This window comes from Symphodus melops (genome assembly GCF_947650265.1).
Source record: "Symphodus melops genome assembly, chromosome: 10".
NCBI lineage: Eukaryota > Metazoa > Chordata > Actinopteri > Labriformes > Labridae > Symphodus > Symphodus melops.
Window position 1 is genome coordinate 3,190,863 of NC_136700.1, and position 20,525 is coordinate 3,211,387.

At 41.3% G+C, this 20,525-nt stretch overlaps 1 long non-coding RNA gene across 1 annotated transcript in view; it reads left to right on the forward strand.

Moving 5' to 3' along the window:
- The first annotated feature begins 10,104 nt into the window (after window positions 1–10,104).
- LOC306830589 overlaps window positions 10,105–20,525 on the forward strand; it is a 29,026-nt gene continuing 18,605 nt past the window's right edge. Inside the window, exon 1 of the long non-coding RNA XR_013779990.1 lies at window positions 10,105–10,208. This is a non-coding gene — a long non-coding RNA (uncharacterized lncRNA). The remainder of the gene's footprint in view (window positions 10,209–20,525) is intronic.

The following is a 20,525-nucleotide window of genomic DNA, read 5'->3' on the forward strand; positions in this document are numbered from 1 at the left end:
GAAAAGTTTCTCCCGAAGAAAAGGGACAAAAAGAGATGATCCAGTTGTGCCAGACACTTCTTCCTGAAACAAATTGGAGGTGAAAAGACAATTTAAGATAAGATAAAAGCAGCCTGTTTTAAAAATGGATAAATACCCCGAAATGAATCAAATGATTCAATATATAGGGGTCATTGATGTTTGCAGAGAGCAGTCCGGGGTCTTAAAACAGGATTTGTTGAACTGTTTTTGTGGACAAACATGGTGGCCAGTTTAATCTTCGTGGACCACACTAAACCATCAACAGGGGGATCTGCAGGTTCAGCAGACTGAGGAGTCAACGGACAGCTCAGCAAAAACCCGCAGTCTTAAAAGGATCAACTGCACTGAATACTTCAACCTGTTCTGGGGACGCAGGCGTCTTATAGACGCAGATGGCCCACAGACAGATGGATCAGGAAGTATACTGATGGAGCACTTTTGGTTCAGATCACAAGACTGTCCCTCTGATGATACAGTCTGAATCACAGCAGCGTCCAGAAAATAGATAGAACAGACCAGTCCTTCAATTTCCTTTCTTTCAGTCGCCTGTGCCTCACCCCATGTGGGATTCAATGATAAGAGAGAAGTCCTGATTTATCCAATGAACCTACTGGTCATTGTAGAGACGAATAAGCAGCAGGATCTCATGTTTGCTAATGACTGAAATGAGGTCCTATAGGATTATTCCAAGGGAAAAGGTCCCTTCTCCAGAGCTGATTGGTCAAAAGCCCTTTCCATACATGCACTTCACTCTGCTCTCTGCACACTGCATGTCTTCAGTTTTACTACCAGCCTCAGAATAACAATCCTGAAAGAAAATGTGCCATTCTTTTCTGCTTCACAGCATTTTGTTGTATAATGGAAACACTGTCATTATAGCATCTGACTCTGCTGCTCTGCAAGCCATCTTGGATATGTTCTAAACATTTCACTTTGACTCCCACAGTGTCCTTTCGACATCATGTCCTGCCTCCTGAGACTCCCCCCCCCCCTGTCTGACAGGTAATATCTTCCACTGTAAGAGTCATGTGTGAAAGGGCGGCTCAGGAAAATGTCTGGGGCAGGCTGTCCTGCATGTGTGACAATGACTAATGACCTTCTCTCACTTCTGTAGCACCTTGTTAAACAACACAATTAAGACCTCCGATAATTCACGTGGATGAAGGTCTAACTTCCTTGTTGTCCATTTACACTAAAAGCACAGACTTTGTTGTCGGCGGAGGCGGCAGAGATGGAGCGAATTCAAACTTCTTTAATGTGTTTATTTGTTACCTCAGAAAACCTGCTGACACCATTCCTCAACACATTTCTAACCTTACTTCTGTCTGTTTCTGTCCTGATCAACGGATATCGAACATGCACATGTCCTCAAGGGTTTTTCAACTCCAAAGTTGGGGTGAATAGTCAAATACTTTTTGAGTGTTATTTATGTCTCTCTCTACAATGAAGCAGAAATGTTCTGTGATGATTTTCAAGCTAAACTATTATTCACAAACTGAGAAGACTGCAGCCCTTCAAGATGTTTCCTTGTGATCAGACTGTCAAAATAAGTATTTCTGTCAGCTCTTCTTTTTGAACCTGGCGAAGATAAACGCTGTTTGAGAAAAAAAAAACGGACCGGTTGAAAAACACTAATCAGACAGAAGGACAGTCCAAACTTTGCACTTCCAACTGTGCTGGAATGATGTGACAAAACTACTATCAGGAGACTGCAGCAATTTTATCATTATGTATTTTGATGTGGCTGAGACATGTGTGATTAAGGATGATAGCCGGTGATAAGCAGTAATAGGATGTCAGTGTATTATCTGGTGTCAAAAAAAAGGTGAAGCAGCAGGAGAAGGAGGAGCAGTACGGTGTGAGAGAGAGAGGACCATTTCATTGGCAAGAAAAGTGCAGCTGACAGTTCCATCTTTCCCTGAGGCAGATAATGTTATTAAGTTAAATAGATTTACAGCCACAAACCAGACAAAACAGAGAGCAGAAATCTTTTCCAAGAAACAAACTGATGCTTTACTGTACTGTAGAACAGCCGTTTCTCTTGCTCATTTACGGAGATAGAAAACACAAAGAGCATTTCCTCATAAAATGGAAACAACGAGCTAAATCATAAAGTGTGTTTCTCTTTGCTTCATCTTTACCTGAGCGTTTGTCTTACTGAGGAGTCCTTCAGTTGTTTACATGGATTAGAAATGAGTCCTAGGTTTCACTGCCTACATTTGTGAGATGGTTTCCAAGACAAAGCTCTTCCTTTTTACCAGTTTGTGAAGGGTCTGCAAACAATGAATGTGTTTACTGCAAGATGATTCACAAGCAGGAGTGCAATTATTGTCTCAGTGAAGCTGAACTGTTTATGTTATCTGGAGGGATGAATGTGATCTCCGTGTTTATTTCAGAAATAATCCCACACATAATTCAGCTACATGCTAATGGCACGACGTCACGTCATCTGAGACATTTAGTTTACAAAGATTTAAATATTTTACAGTGCTGTAATTCTAGTTATCACTACAAACAGTCTCACATCTTGGCTTCAAGTATGTTTCTTGATAAAAACATGATGTTTTGCTGTAAAGGACAGAGTCTGATTTATATGAAAGCTGTGTGACCTTTGAGCGTAGTTTCACCCGATAGTTCTGCTTTCCCCCCGCATAGTCTTAAAATGCTTCAGAGGGGTGACTCAGCAGTGACTGTAGGAGTTATGTGTCCTTGTGGATATCAAATAAAAATAATGTTGTTTCATTTAAGATAGAAGTGCTTTAAACTTGATAAAAACATCTAACTCAGTGAACATTTGTCCATATGTGTCGAGATGGCAGCAGTGCTGTATACAGGGAGGCTTACTGCCTATGTTTGATCCGATTTCATTCTGAATGTCTGAATGACTATTAAAGATGTACAAAATTGTTGAAAAAGAGAACACCAAAAGAGGTGGTGTGCAGCAAAAACCAACAGGATAATTGTGCCTCTTAAAAGGCAAATCCTCCAACATCTTGTGGAGGACAGAAAGGAGTTCCTGAGTGAGACAGTAAATCCTGAAGTGATCCTTTTGGTGTGTCCTTGGTTTTCCCCGAGGATCTTCTTCCAGTCAGGCTCCTCTGCAGGTTTTAGCGCAGCTTCTGTTTTTGTGGCTTCTTCTCAACCTAGGTGTGATCAAAGACACACTCAGAAGGGGCCTCAATTTCCACAGTTTCATTAAATACAGACTATCACATTCCTCTATCACACCCCCAGAGCTAAAGAGCTTTGGATTCAGTTCCCTCCTTCTAATGACAGTCTGGTATAAAAACTCCAAACACAAACTGAGAGTACTTAAAATGTGGCAGGGGAAGATGAACAAATAATCTTAAAACTCTGATGTTTTTCTTTTGTTTTGTACGAGACCAAGCAGAGCTATCACAGGTTAACTCCTCTGGATACTTTAAATCATTGCACATCCTAAAGCCCCCCCTGACATTTCAACATATGGCACATGGTGACATGAAACATATGGACTGAATGTACTCAGTTTGTTACACACTCACGCTCAAACCTTGCTGATCGACACAAGCTGTTATCCTGAAATTGCAGACGATGCTGCTCTGCAATTATCTGCATCTGTCCTCTGCAGAAAGAGCGGCGACACGCTGTTCAGCTGGGTACGAGGGACACTGGATTGTTGTTGTCATATTGAAAGCTGTGTTTGTGTTTTCCCTAGAGGTTTCACAAAATGTGGACCCATGTGGTGAGAGAGCCTGTGGAGGACCACAACATCAGAAGCACATGTGCAGGCGAGGAGGGCCCAACGTAACCTCAGTGTCTTTCACACATTCACTACTGAAAATGACATTGTCTGGGAGGGGTGCATGTTTGAATGCAAACATCTTTGCTGACTCTTTCCTGTGAAATGTGCCGGAGCACATGTTGGACAACGCTATTTTGTTTTGGTATCCGACTTCCTGTCCTGCTACTACTACTCTTTGTTCAATTAAAGCGCAGTGCTCCATCATCCAGCCACGATAGAAGCCTTGCATATGTGCTGCAGATCGAGGTCTCTGGACAGCCGGAGCTTGGACAGAGCTGAGACGCAGTGGAGCCAGTGGAAGCACACACACTGACAAAACTGACAAACTATCAGCACTGCTGCGTAACGGGGCAGGGACAGGAGCTGTAGGTATTACGCTGTGAGGCTCAACAGCTGAACAAGCACTAATCAGTCTGTTACTGACCAAGCGTTTACTTTACGTTGCAGACGAAAAACACCCAGAGGCATGCATCTGAAATCATACAATGATGGACAATGATTACCGATGGGTTCAGAGATCTGTATTGTGGAAATGTCATCATAAAGTTGTGGTGATATTAACCTGGAAACAGTCATCTTTAAAGGTGGCTCCTGCTCTTTGAGTGTGCTCTGCAAAGGCTCCCGTTACTGACTTGAATCATACTGAGTATTTTGAATTTTGAGTCAGTTGTGTCTCGTGTAGATAATCTCATGTAAAGTGTGTGTGAAAGGCAAGTTCCTGGAAATATGAGGACTTGAAATGATCCAGAAAGTGTCTGGAGTTCATGTGTTGAACTATCCCATTGAAAACCTTTCCAGCCTACAAGAAATAAACTTTCATAAGAGAGAGCCCAAACAAGAGAAATCCAAAAAGTTCGAAAGAGCCAAACTTAAAATGCATTTGTCTCAAACAGATTTTTTTTCTTCACAGTTTGTATACTGTCACCTTTCTAGTTCTTGTTTGTACCAATCTGAGGTTGTGCACCAAAGCTGAAATGTTGAATTAGGGCACCTATTACTCGTGACTGTAGCCCCAGACATCTAAGAGAAAAGATGAAAGAACCCTTCTGTCTTTGTATCTGAGCACTGCATGCTGTGTCTTAACACACACACACAGCGCTGACACACTATTGTGCAGATGTGGTCGATCACTCCGTGTTGGTTGTCACCTAATATGTGCAGCTTTTATTTGTCTGTTGTTCTCAGTATGCCCATCTGGTCTAACGTTACAATGATAATGACATTAAACCATAGGGCATAGGACCATAAATCTGACTGTCAGTGCAACCCATTCAAAGAGAATAAAACACACCACTTGAGGAGCAGACCAAGCCTTCTGGCTCTGAACATGACAGCGAGGCAGGGGGGTGTGAGGTTCAGGAGATGAAGAGACTTAGTCGAGGTCCAAATAAGGGAACATCTCAAATCCTCTGGCTTGTTAAAATAAGGTTAAATCACTGTTATGTGTTTTTTTTTGTACTTGAGGGCAGGCTGCGCTAACGCAGGTTAATTCCCTCTCTGTTTGATCAAAGTCAGTGAGATACAGGGAAGCATCCTGAATGGCTCAACGCCAAGGCTGTTTAAATGCAGGAATCCTAAAAGAGACACTTGATAACAACCACTGCTGCTTCTCTGAGAGGTTAGATGTCCGGTTTAATCTCATATCTTTTAATTACTTAACTTTATGTAATCTCTTGTACAGTTGGTACACATGATGTCTTCCTTGTTTGTTTGTTCATTTACTCTCTGTCAAATGTTTTCACTCATGCACACAATTCATGAACATTTCCCAACATTTTTAAGGTAAGCTGCCGGTGCGAATGCAAACACAGCATTTTCTTTCTTTCTTCTGACCTTACCTCGACTTTTTTTTCCTGCCAGCCCCCTTGGAAAAAATTTCCTCGAGGAGTCTTACAAAGCAGATGTGAGAATGCAGCTGGAAGATATTTGGGTAAATTCACTGTCAGTGAGCAGTCAGCATCAATATTAATGCAGATAATGAAGCTGCTTCATTCTCTTTTTTTTTTTGCTCACCAGTATGTTGTTCTGCACTTCTTAGTTGATATTGTGAATCCTTTAAATAACACAAGGCATTGATGTAAAGCCAAACACTATATTTATAACCCCCCAATGATCTACAGTCCAACAGGGAAAATGTCATGCTGTGAGGGAAATGTGTTGAAAATCAACTCTTGAAGATTTCAGATGCAGGCTGTCCTGATATTTACAGAAGCATGGAAACAGTTTCTGTATACTTACTTTACATTCAAATATGGCTTTACTTGTTATCCTGCATTTTGTCATCAGCTTCATGGTAATCTTTGTGAAACCCTCCTCAAACCCTGCAGGCTTCATACAGACGGTCTGTTAAAAGTTTGCAGTTTCCTCTTTAACAGAACAAATGAATCTGTTGTCAGCTTGCTTCTCAGATGTCCATCTGTAGGTTCAGTAGCTGCAGAGCGTCAGATTTGTCCAAATATGGCTGAATATGTCATATCTGGCCGAGCTTCTGAGCACTGATGAAAGCAGCAGCTTCTCACAGAAGAATCGTATTTAGTCAAAAGAAGTGCTTCTGGAGCGTACAGTGTCCAGATGGACAACAGAGGAGGGAATAATGAGTGGCTTTAGTTTTCAAGGGGAATTTTTTTAACATTTCTTTCTACCATAAAACTTTTTCACTGTTGAGATCCATTGTTACTGTCTGAATTTAATCCAACAGTGTAGCCGCTGCCTCTCCTCCGTTAGAAAGCTCTCTCTCATCCAGAAATATTCTTCCCACCTAATATGGTTTTTTTCCCTTCTTTTTTTTTGCAGATTAAATGCATCAGATTGTGTCATCTGTGTGAAAAGTATCATATGTTTGTGAGATGTCACGTAGACAGAAAGTGTCATGTCATGCAAAAGCTTGCACGATGTAATGATCACATGTCTGCAAATAGAAACCTGGAGAAGCCGGTTCTGTGTGTCTGCTTGGATAACTGGAGTCTTCCAACAGAAAGTAGAAGAGATGATGAAACATGATGGTCCTGCAACTAACTCATCTGTTTCGTTATCAATGCCAACAATTCAACTTTTATGTAGAATATTTGCTTATATGTATTTATGGATAAACTAGAAAAGGAAAAATCTGTTTTATTTAATTATTTTTCTATTGGCGTAACAATGAAGCGTGTCATCTGATGCCTACATTACAGTATTTTAGCCTTAGCCAATTTTCAATGCCCATCCCTCGATACAAGTTAATCAACATTAAATACACAGAGGGACAGTTCAAAACCAACTCAAAAATATTACAGGACAATAAAAGATCATGTCAATCATACAGTATGAACCAGGAGGCACTAAACCGTGCAGGACTACACGACTGAGCCATCTTTAGAACAAGGAGAAACTCGATGAAACAAGGACGCTCGGGAAGAAGAAACAGCAAGGGGAGCTTGGCAAATAAAAAAAGATTATTGTGCGTGAGCACAAAGAGAGGTGTGTGTTTAGGTAGTTGAAGAAAACTGTGAGTGAAAGATAAGAGAGCTGGTGTTCTGTCACATAGTGCTACCCAACAGGACGTGCTACCATGCGGCTCTGTGCTGCACAGGCCGCATAATTTGATAGTGGCTTTTTGTCAATCCAGAAATGCTAGCTCAAAAATCTTCAATAAAGTTTTTATTAAAGAATATTAAATTGTACTTGCCGTGTCCTTACGGTGCAAATGAAGCATGTAGCAGTGGATGAAATTCATTCTGCACTGCGAGCATCGTTTAAAATGGGATAATTGCTAATCCAGATGCCCTGAAATCTCGATAGATCATTGAAACTTGCTCCCCTTACTCTGACAATGCACATGGAGGGAGTAGTAAATTATTTTCATTGCCTCTGCTATCGTTATGCACTGTAGCAATTTTTAACAAGGCAGCACAACTTGACAGATCAGCAGGATCCTGACAGCCACTGTGACAAATCTGTCACTGTTTTAAAGTTAAATATTTCCTCCAATACATTACGTATCATGTGTCAATGCAAGATAACTGTCAGCAAGCTTTCAACAATACAAGCACACACACACACACACTACAAAACCCATTAATACATTACATGAAGAGGGAGCTGAAAACAAGCTGAGCGTGTGAGCACAGCGAGGAGTCAGCTGGTCGATCGTGTTCGACAAGATGGAAAGTAAAATAAAGCCACAGAGTGTCTGAATGAGCTTGTTCGACGTCCCTGCAGGCATTATGTAGGAATTACACACACACTAGTGTGTTATGTCTGCTGGACATCGTCTTCACTGAAGTCATTTGTGCTGTTTTCCAACAATTAGGTTTTCAAATCAGGCGACTCTGGAGGCAGTGAAACCTGATTGCATTAAAAATGGATGAAGTCTTGCTTGTTCTCTTGAAGACGTTTTAAAAAAAGAAAAGAAAAAAGAATACAGCCTGTGTTCCTTTTTACTACAAGAACACACAGTGTAGGAATCGATATTTGCTGAATCCGAAAAAATAGAAACAGACAGTTTGAGAAGGCTGTAAGAGTTGTTTGGTTTGAGTCGGAGATGCATCCCTCGCCCTTTTTAATCGATCTTCGTGGTCTGGGCCAGGTGCATACGAGAGAGGGAGAGAGAGAGAGATGAGCAGGATTGAAACCCTGAGGTGAGATCAGAGTAAACAATCCCCACTGAACCATCACCGCTCTGTTTTTCTGTGCATAATCCTACACAACAGTGTGCACAACAAAAAGACTCGAATCAAAAAACTACATTTTTCAACTCAGAACAAACAGATGATTTAAGTCTTCATTAAAATTTTAGTCCCAGAGTCAGCCTCCCCCTCCCCCACATCACTAATGTTCACCAGAGGGGGGTCTGTCATCAGCAGCAGAGACTCCGTAGATTAAAAATAGCTTTGGGTGAAGAGGAGCAATCAGTGGACTACATGTTGCGTGGAAAACAAGCAGGGGGGCTGATTACCTCCGGTGGTTTCGCCCTGGAAAACTGATGCCAAATCAATTCTTCAAGGTGCACCTCTGACAATCAATCGGAATAAATTCATGGTGCAAATCTAAAGCAGAAAGTGTTCTGGCTCCAAACGGGTTATCTATAACTCTGTGAGTGTTAAAGCTGCGTCTGAAGAAACAGGGGAATCTTGTGTTTTCATTCAGGGCTTGTGTGCTTGTTTGAAACAGATATATGGGGAACATGTAGCCTTAAAAGTATTAAGACATACGATCCAAATGCTGTGTTTTTCTATTAAAAATGCTGGTTTTATCTTTTTGGATGATAGGAAGTGTTTCGGCTGCACACTGAGTTTTATTGGCAGAAACACTGCAGGGACCGGCAGGGTTTTAGATTTCTATTCATGCATGTTTTAGATTTCGTTTTTTAAATAAAAAAAGATCAAGTCGTCTGACAGAGTGCAAAGATGTTGGTGGTGGTGATGCTTTAAAAAGGTACTTAACTCCATGATTGACAGCTCTGTTAAAGGATGCAGCTCCTGCAGCACTGTGTGGGTCAGATTATCAGAGTTGAGGAGAAACAGCAAGAAACGTGACGAACACCAGTACAAGAATTATTGAACTTTTTATAATCACAAGTGTCTGCTAGAAATCAATACAAGAATCCGTTCTACTGATCGAAGGGATCTTTGTCACTTTGTCAGCGAGTTAAATGTGTGTTTTAGTTGGTGGAAGCGGTGTGACTTCAATAACAACAGCTCTTCAAGTCCATCAAAACTGTGCACGCTCTGGTTCAAAATGCTCATTGTCACTGGGATCCTTTGGCTTCATCACTTTGCAACGGGAGGAGGTTGAGGCATGTTGTCCATGCCTCAACCTCCATGAGCTTTTTTTTTTTTTTTTTAATTATGAAAAATATTTTTGCACGATTTATAAATTCCATTTTCCCATTTCTTTATGAATGGGAAACGATTTTGACAGGCATAGGCTATCACATGTATTTCTTGATTTTGATTTAATTATTTTTAGGCCTAATCAACACAAGTTCACGGAAGTTACGTTGTCAACGTAAGGCTGGCCGGCTCGTGGTTACAGACGCCGAGTAAAGTGTAAAGGTTCCCCGCTCGCTCCATGCTCGGTCTACGAGTGGCACAGTTCAAGATGTAGCATCGTGTTGGACTAAGCTCCAGTAACAAACAAGAGCCACGTTTTCAGAGACAGAAAAACTGATTGAGTTACGTCTGTGCCTTCACGTCTCTGTGGCCTCATCTGAGCGCACTTTCTCAGCCTTACGTCTTTTGGAGACACGCAGCACCATGATGAAACAGAAAAGACTCACAAACCATTAATTGATGTATGCCAACACAGACGTCATGAACTCTCTGGACATTCGTCCCCTCATTAGAGACATTATTTCCACGACCCCAGAGCGCGCCTGGATATTTGGACACCTGTAACCAGGGCACCCTGTCTGCAGCTCAAAGTAAGATCATGGTGCCGCCGCGCACTTTCATATATGCAGTTTAATGTCACACTGTAGTATTTTTGCAAGGTGGTGGGGATTGAGAGTGTTACTTTGATCGTGTGTTCTGTGCGTAATGGATTTGGAGAATTGTTTAATAACGTATAAATGGTTTGGATTGTTTCCTTGTGGCGTGATTTTGTGCGTAATGACTGTGGAGAGCTATTCAATAATGTGCTTAGATTGTCTGAGATTATTTCTTTGCGCTGTGCGTAAAAGGATTTTGGAGCCTGTGTGTGGCCCTGGCTGTGTTCACTGAAGAGTATAAAACAATGACGAGGTGAATCTTCATCTTTTTAAAAAAACATTTAAATGTATATATTATAAATGTATTCTAAATAGGCCTATAGGCTCAGAGGTTTTTTGTCCAAAAAAGAACAGAAGATTTTTACAGCACCCCCTGTTCAAAATAACTTCCATCGGCCCTGTCTGCAGGTAATTTAGTAATTTATAAATAAAGGATTATAGGGAGGCACTGATTTATTTTATGTAGATTAAACACGGGTAAAAGCAAAGACCATGGATTAAACAAATCCACTGTTCATAAACAACAAACTTCAGCTGAGTCTGCTTCCCCAGCTTTCTGACAGGGCCGAACCTCATTTCCTTTTGAGCTGCAGAAAATCACATTTTGTTGTTTGGCAAAACACCAAACAAGCTGGAAACGGAACACTGACTGGTATAAAAACTATTTACGTTAACAGTTGCCCTCTTACTCATCTCCTTTTGCAGGTCCTACTCAGCCATTTTGTTGCTGTGAGCGGGATTAGGATTTAGTTTGGGTCAACTGTTTGGTGCAGAACACGCTCAGGGGGGAGCTTTCACGCCTGTATTAATAAAAACAGTAACGTCAGAGAGTCCTGACGAAGCAGGGGAGGTGTGAAAAGCCCTGACATGTCTCTCCCTTCTCACTCTTCGCAGAACGCCCAATCGGGTCGTTTGAGATTTTTCTTTTGTTGCACTCATCATAAACTGCAGCTCATTAAGGCAACAATCACAAACCTAAAATCCAATTTTGCCAAGAGTCCTGTTTTGTTGGAATGATGCATTATGACAGCCCCTCTGTGCACCGCACCACTGATCACAAAAAACATTTTCTCGTTGACTGCGTCTGAAAAGTGCTCGCTATAAAAGGACTGCGATTACTGATTGACAGAAACAACAATTTTCACTCCAAACCCTGATGGAAAACAGAGATTTCTAAAGTCCAAAGTTTGAGGCCTGTGTGCCCGCTTTACACTCCTGTGTATTTTTCAATTTTCTCTATAACGGCTAAATATCAGGGGTGTCAGAGAGTGGAAGCGTGAGGGTAACCTGGGGGCACTGTGGTCCTATCTGGCAGCACACCGAGCGCAGCAGGACTCTGTCAGTCCAGAGAAACTGAAGGCTGATTGATGGTGAGAGCTTCTCTCCCGTTCAGTGAGGGAGAAGCAGACCACAGAGCGGGGAGGAAAAAAAGAAAAGGACAGCTATTGAGCATGAAATGAGCATGGAAGTCTCATTAAAAATCTCCATGTGGCTCACCGATGTTTAACTTTATGACGGACATTAGATCCCTGCGGTGAGCGCCGGGTGGTTGCTGTTTCCAGAAGACGCACCTCCAGCTAAATCAATTGGACAGGTATGAGATTAGCAGAAGCGGTAGCTCTTCTGCGCGCAGAAAAGTTTCCCCATCAGCTGTCTGCGGAGATGAGATGAGCAGCATGTGGCTCTGTGTGATACAGGTGGAGGCTGTTGGAGGTCCAGAAGCAGGTGACCTCAGCCTCCCCCCCCTCTGCTGGGACTTGTTTATGTTCGGCTCCTCTTTTTATCACACCTCACCACAGGCCTAATTAACAGACTTTTCAGCTGAGTCCAGGACCCGTCCAACAAAGTGTGCAGGGCAAAAAAAACTTTACCATCAGTAAATGTAGTCCCTTTAGACCTCAGCCAATTAATCCTAATATAATTAGAAAGGGTGAGGTTCAGGGGAAAGATATTTATATCAAAATAAAAGGCTTTCCTCTCGGTCATCACTGCCTCACTGTTGTCTCCTGGAGGCTCAGTTTGATATGAAACTCACAGATTATTGTTTGGCACTGCTTCAAGGATGTGTCCTCCACTAATTGATAATGACCCATCATGGTTGAACTTTTTGTTTTTTTTTCTGGTGGAGGTAAATTAAAGGGGGCCAGGACAAGGCTGGAGGACAAATGCAGGAATAACAAACAGGCTGTGGATTATTAACTGTATGAATTTAATTCAGCTGCGCAGACACTGCGCAGACACACAGAGTTCTCTTTTCATCATAGTCTGTTTGTGAAAATGTTGAAGTGGCCAGTGTGACGCAACAGAAAGTATTCGGGATAATTGTTTTTGAGCCGAGGAGCTTAAAGCTTTACAGCTTGAACAGGCCATCTTGTTGCCTCTATTGTCAAAACATTACCATATTTTGACAATCGAGTGGAGCTAGATGAATAAAAGCAGGTAGAAACCTGCAGAAAAATGAAGCCAGTGTAAGAGCAAAAAGCTGAAGTGTGTCCACTTGGGGCTGGGGCCAAAAAGCCAAACCGTTCATGAGCCAGCTATTATTAAAATGCCCATTTTTTTACATCCTGGAACAAATGACTTTCTGTGTCTGAATGTTTAATTTCTTTTGTGGTTAAAACTGTACGAGGGTTTTTGTCCACGCAACAGTTTTGATGTTGGTAAGCCTTCAGTGAGAAAGAGAAAACTGTCAACAATGACCCTCTTCAAACGTTGTTTTACACAGGTCGCTCACTCCGGACACCATGCACCAGAGATGTGCATCAGTGGAAGCTTTGTTTTGCTTAAAAGGAAAATCTTTGATTAGAAAAATAGCTGGTTCCTTCAAAGAATGAAATACTGGCAGCTGAGGGACTAAATGAGGTGTTGTAGCTGATTAGAGCATCGTTGGCATGAGTGGTGTCTTCACTGACTTCTTGTGTGTGTTCAGAGTGTAAATGTGTGAAACTGGGATTTATTTAAACTATTGAACATCTAACATTGTATCCTCTGTCATCAGTGTGTACGTTTGCCATCTTTCATCTTCAAAATCAAAACATAGAAATAGAAAGAATGTCAGATTTAGTTTGAATATTTAAATGATGAATCTTAAGAAATAAAAACAAAGGAGGAGTTCAAGGTCAGTTCAGGTTTGGATTCAGGTTTCATTCATACAGTTGATGCCCAGCTTTACAGATAGTATCTCAGGGAATATTAATAATCCTGATTCTTTCTATTGACAGATTAATGAATGAATGATGGGTGTGACAAACCTCTGTATTGATTGCTGTTTCAGTGTTTAATTCAGTGTTTTCTTCAGCTGACAGCCTCTGAATCAAAATGTCGCTGCATCCCTCCCCAGAGCTACAACAGTCCCCTCCCATCCACTCTCCAGTTGGAAATTGTTTCACCCGTCTGGCCTTTTGTGCAATCAGCGACCTTTCATGTGAAGCACATGATGTCAGAGATCATGTCTGGTCGAGCGTAACAACACGTTTGTTGGAAGACGAAAAGTTTACTCCAACATACAGCTGAGAGAGAGAGAGAGAGAGAGAGAGAGAGAGAGAGAGAGAGAGAGAGAGAGAGAGAGAGAGAGAGAGAGAGAGAGAGAGAGAGAGAGAGAGATGAAGAGAGAGAGAGAGAGAGAGAGAGAGAGAGAGAGAGAGAGAGAGAGAGAGAGAGAGAGAGAGAGAAGAGAGAGAGAGAGAGAGAGAACACTTTGGACAGTTATTTCCATCAATGCTGTTAATCCTCAGAGTCTGTCTCTCTCTAAAGATTTCTCTGACATCAGCTACTTTATTAGCTGCATCTGAAGCCCTGAGCAAGAATTCAACACACAATACTTGTTTCTGTGTGATCAGTCTGCAGGTTGAAGTAGTCAGCTCAGTCTCTTCTCACAAAGATTCACCCTGATGATTTTAGCAACTCTTATAGTGATTTATTAGATTCACATTCCTACTGATTATTGATCTCCAGCTCCACTTAAGCAACAAATCCTCAGGAATTCGCACTAATACTAAAGTGGAAATGTAAATGAAAACAAAATCAATGCCACGTGTATTAAGCTGTGGCAGTGTCAACAGTGTTTCAGGCGTGGACCCTGGAGAGGCTGTCAACAGCAGGTTAATCGACCATTAAGCTAAATTGGCTAATTTTTTCAGAATTGGTAACGAACCCCACCTCATGTGTTTAAAGACTGGCTATCACAGTATTTTCTAGCTCAGAGGTCTCCAACCTTTCTCCATCTGAGAGCTACTTTGAAAAAACCCGAAAATGGCCAAGAGCTACTTGCATCACATCAGCTGAATTAAGCGACTGTGTGAAATTGCAATTAGCCGATGCTTCATTCACATCAAGGTCCAAGAAAAGAACATGAAAATGTGACACTTCTTTCTGGCCACACAGTTAGTTATGTTTCTGAAAATTCCCATCACAGTCCAACAAAACAGCAAAGGGGCATGAATGCGATGATCTCATTGAGATACTGTCCTGTCAAGTCAATCAGCGCAACAGAAAAAAAGAAAGGTTTTGAAAAATAAAAGAAAGAAATGAGTGACTGTAAACATTGAAACGAACACGCAGAGTTCAGTGTGAGCTGTTGAAATAAAAATAGGTGAAATATAGTATTTAATGTATTTGACATTTAACTTTTCACACTCTGCAGAACAATGCAATGACATGACGTCTGCGCCGAATCTGGATCAATACCCAGCGATATAAAGCTCAATAGAAGAACATTATTGTAATCATGGTATTGATTCCATCTGTGTTTCCAGCCTCACTAAGCACAGATACCGTCTTCACAAACACAGCGTGGAAACATATACATGAATAATATCGAATAAAAGCTTCCTCGTTCAGTCCTGCAGGTGGTTTGATGCCTGTGGGTGTTCACATGTTTATACCTGAGGTCAGTTTGCTGTCAGCCTGTTTCTTGTGTTGAACCTCACCCTGTCTCCTCGTCCCCCCGTTAATAATAACCTGCACAGCTCTGAGGTGCTGTTTTGCACTTCAGCTGCAATCTCCTGCTCGCTTCACCCCGTCGTTTCACCTCCTGCCACCACGAGAGCTGTCACCTACATTTCACTCCCGCCAACACTCGCTCCCCCTGTCTCTCCAAAGCCTCCTGTCCCACAAGTCATTTATCACCCTGTTTGTACATCCCCTCCTCCCTTCTCTTCACACCGTCCTGTAGCAAAAGCATGATTTCTAATTAAACCTTCTAACTGTGAGGTTAAGAGCCAATTTCATGCACCTTACTCTTGATAAATAGGTAATAACCCCTTCACTCCTGCCATCCCTTCCCTATCTGTTGTGCCCAGGCTGCTGTGGTGTTTCCAGAATTTAGCCTGCTCGTTCTCCATAATTTCTCCCCTGGTTCTCTGTAGCAACATCTATCATTCAGCTCTCTTCAGAAATGTCATTAATGGTGAATCAGTGAGGGAGCAATCAAGTGAGAAGACATGAGTAAAGTCCATTTATTGCAGAAATAGGGCTCATAAGCACAAAAGGGAGTATATTACTTCAAACATTTTTTTTTTGTTCTGCACTCCGGGCTAAAGTTTTAAACAGAACACTGCTCAGAAGAGTTCAGACTTTCTCTGCTCCGGCATTAATTATTTTCTTCTTATAGGAGTCATTGATTCTTCTAAGATGGAATGTAAAACACAGTCCTAAAGAAAAAATGGCAACTCATTTTCGGAGAGTGGGAGAATAGGAGGCGGCATTGATCAGGCTCTTTGACGAATGGTCATGCCTGAAGGCTCCGTCGGACGGAGGATTAATTACTATCTTTGCTCTGAAAAAGGAAACATTGATCTGCGTGAGAGGAGAAAAAGAGGATTAATGACGGCAGCTTTATGTTGATTAAGATGAAGTGAGACGGAGCAAAAATGTCAGATGTTCACGTCTGACATCTCGGAGGGAGATGATAAGCACTTTCACTTTGAAGACGGCACACCAGTTACAAGATGAACAAGTTGAGGACTTTTAAATCCGTTCTGTAGGTTTAAACTTCTGTGAGACAAAGGGATACTTCAGTGTTAACGGTGGTGACTCCGAAGAAGCGCAGTTTCTCAACATATTTGCATGTTGACATTTACATACATTAAAATATGAGATTAAAATGGTCCTCTCAATCGATAAAGTTATTAATCACGCAGGACAGCGTGATTAATCACAATTAGCCATAACTTTATCATATTCGTATCTACTTAAAAAAACACACAAATTAAATCAGGGGCGCCGGTGGATTGTTGACGACCAGGAGACCTGCGGACTCGAGCTTGTAAAGTGCTTTCCAAGTCTTCTGACTACTCAGAGCTCTTTTCACATCGAGTCATCCACACACTGATGGCAGAGGTTGATATGTAATGTGACCATCAGAAATAACTTTTCCAATTCATGCACATTCATACACCACCAACGACGCAGCGGCAGCAAAGACAACCGACCCTACCATTCAGCTGCCATTTTCTCTCTCTCTCTCTCTCTGATTCCCCAGTTTATATTTTTCACCAGTTTGAATGTATTAATAAACGTATTAGTGTCTTATCAGATGAAAAAAGGTTTCCTGCTTCTCGTAGGATGCAAATGAATAGTCCTCTGATTGCGGCTCTGCTGTGTGTGGAGCCAGAAATAACTTAATGTCTATCAAAAGTAAGGCTGAGAGAGGACATTTACTTGATGCACGTACAAGATAAATACACTCTTTAATCTGACTAAGAGTCTGAAGGGTTTACACCTGGCAGCTTGGAAATGTACACTATCTAGATCAATATGAGAGTGAAGCCCAAACGTAATTAAAATAAACTGAATTATTTTTCAAACTCATCAAAGAGAATTATTTCTATTCTATTCTTTTTTCACTTGATTTTTGTCTTTTAAATTCAGAATCAAAGTATCTGAATCTTTTTTTTTTTTCACTGCCAAAGTCTCATCAGGTTTGCCTTTCATTGGCCAGCTGCGTGTCCTGCAGAGATCAATAAGATTCAATCTGTCTCCAGCTTATTAAGATTTAATCTCACAGTCCACTTAGTGCACTGGGAGGTAATTAAGGAAAGTGTACACACATGACCCCGAGAGAAGACTAATTATGTGCAAACTAAGACTCACATTTAGTTAAAAGAAAAGAATGAAGTTGGTGTCATTTTGGAATATTTCGGAATTGAAACAGAACGTTGTCTGTTTGGGTTGGGTTGTGATGTCGCTGTCAGGTCAGGACTTACAGCTCATTGGTTAAAACCAAAATCAAATCAATACACAAAACTTACGATTTGAAAGCCGGCTGCTGAGGGTTAAATGGAGATTGAAGATCCTTTGTCTCATTATTAACCACAGCATGCAGACCATGCAAATACATGCGCTGATGACAGACCAGGTACTGTAAGATATGCAGCTTCTCTTCTGGGTCATTGGTTCCCAAAGATAAACTGTTTAACACATGGACACAGTCTCAGTGAATCACACAGTGGTTGTTTGCCATAATGAACTTGTTGTTTTTAACTGTGGTCAACCTGGGAACAGACAAAGAGCTGAACCTGAGACGGGCCATTAATCACCACAACACGTCTGCATTTCCATTTCCAGTCTATACATCTTTACTTTATCAATTCTATTCTATAAGGTCATGTAGTTCTCTTTTGTTGATTAGATAGACATATTTATTTACCATGGACATGATAATTACATTCGACGAACCAGGTATATTATCTGAGTGTTTGAGCACACGACCTTCAACACTACAGTAATTATAATGTCAATAATAACAGAAAATATAGAAATATTGCTTCAGCGTTGGCTTCATAATTCAACACTTGTTTATGCCGTTGACAGCGGCTTGTGGATGATGCATCTCAACAAGTTGAAATAATGTTCAGGGGGTTTTTATAAAACTTCTCTATAACTATTTATACAGCCACATTCCAGTATATTGCTCTTACTTCATAACAAAGTTGGAGCAGTTTGTGCAGTGACGCTATATTAAAGAAACTACATGTTTCTTTTTGGGATTTTGGGTAGAAATGTCAGGATTCTTCCTTTTTGTTTCATGGTTTTCTCTTGTTTCTTTTTCCTCAATGAATAAGTTGACTCGTCCCAACAGAGACCATCATGGCTCTAAAAGGTGAATGGATGTCAGTCTAAAAGTGCGTCTGGTTTTCCTCCCATCGTAAGTCATCATCTGAGCGCCCGGCTGGAAAAAAGGGAAATCCTTCCACAGCGTTCCATCATCAGGAAAGTGATGAGTCACAAGCAGCAGATAATGACCGAGCCCATTGGGGAAGGTCATTTCAAAATCTGTCATCGGAGAAAGAGAGGCTGGAATTCACACATTTATATTTATACTAAGATTCATGCTGCCGAATATGCATTTCCATTTTCTTATGTGTGCCTGCTGGTTTTTCACTTTGAAGGAAATGTAATTATTGATATGTTCTGTCGCTCTGTGTGCATAAATAGGACGACAAAATAAATAACAGGAATACATATTGGACTAAAATGTAATCGCAAAAGAAAAGCAGTTAATAACAATAAAGAAAAAAAAACGTGCATGTGCAAAAACAGCAGCAACAACAAAGCAGCTGGAAGAGTAGGGCACATGATTGAATATAGGACAGGTAATATGCATCAGCTAAACATTAGCTAAACATCAATCTCTTTGTGATTAAATAATTTAGCTCTCTACTCTCAGCATCACTCGCAGAGAAGCTCTTTTCTTTTATTGTTCTTGGAAATGTTTTTGTAATGTTTTTGATTTTTTTTGCTTAAAATGAGTCATGAGGTAAGACAGACCTGCAGCGTACGAAAGAGCGTTACGATACGAGTACACAGAACATTACAATGTGTCCCCCCCACTTCTCTCTTTACAGAGAAAGGTGATGAAAAAGCTTTTACAAAATATTACTTCAATCTGCCATCAAGATATTTCATTCAGTGTCCTGTGTGTGTGTCCTCAGGGTGCACAATGAAAGGAGAATCAAGAGACTAAATCTTCTTCTTTCCGCCCTGCACCTCAAATAAAGCTTCGAGGTTACGTGCTGTGTAACTAGCCAGTTGTAGTCAGAAACATCCTGTATCACTTTTGGCCTTGTGGCTTTATGACAATGTTTCATACTGCCAAGATAGGCAAGTAGAGCTCTTTCAAAACAGCGAGGAAGTCAGGATTCTTTATTCAGTTACTTAGATATGATATTTTAAAAGACAATGTTCATAACTATTATGGCCTCTGCAAAGTTGATTTTGCCTCTTTACATCTGGTCCAATGGTTGCAATAAACCTGTAAATAACACAAGATACAAAAGAATGAGCCTATTTACATTGCTGCGTAGCCCTCATCCAAGGAAAACAGATGTCTTAGCTTTTTCAAGTGTTTTTTTTTCTTTCTTATTGATACTGTTGCAAGGAGACAAAAAATGAGGCAACATGTGGTCTTGCCATGATGTTACCCAGCAGTCCTATTGACTTGAAGTGTTTGGATTTTACCAGGTGCGAGGCAAATCTCTTGGTTGAAATTATAACAGCCTATTTGCCATGTGGCCGACAGTGGCAGTTTGTACTTTCAATTGAATTTTATCTCAGCAGCCAGCTATTTGCAGATCATTACACAGGGAGTGCGAGCGCTAGATTGCCAGGAGAGCGGCGAACGGCCTTGTGCTAGTTTGTTTGCTCGTTCATTTATTTATGCTAGTCAAATCTGAACAACACTGCTGTTCATTTGGGATGCTAACAAACTGGTTCAAGGTTGTTGCAGTGGGACAGATCGAGAGAGGGAGAGAGAGAGAGTCGGGGCTAACGGTGCATTCAGTGGCAGCTTGCTTTATTTCTGTGCTGGCAAGCTTTATCACACACACCCACACTGTGTTGCCATCACATAAAATGTTAATTTGAGGAGTGTAACGCTATGGGACGAGGGCTGAATTGCTGCCAAAGAATGCAGGGCCAGGACTTAGGGGTTGCAAAGGCCAGCACCAATGAACTGGAGAGACAGACAGCTAGTTTAAGTGCCCATGGCCAGCTGGCCTCAACAAAACATGCTCTGAACACTGATGATGTTTTCACAGGTGCTCTGAAAGACAGCCATCAATTCTCATTTCTTCACTGAATTGAAATCTTCCCTGGATTCTGTCCACACGTGCCTGAATCTGCCTCCTGGCTGCCCACACTCTCCCAATAATCCCATCGCATCCTACCCGCTACTCACTGCAGACAGGATTTCACTCTCAGCTACACAGTTTTTGTTTGTTTGTTTATTATGGATCCTCATTAGCTGCCGCA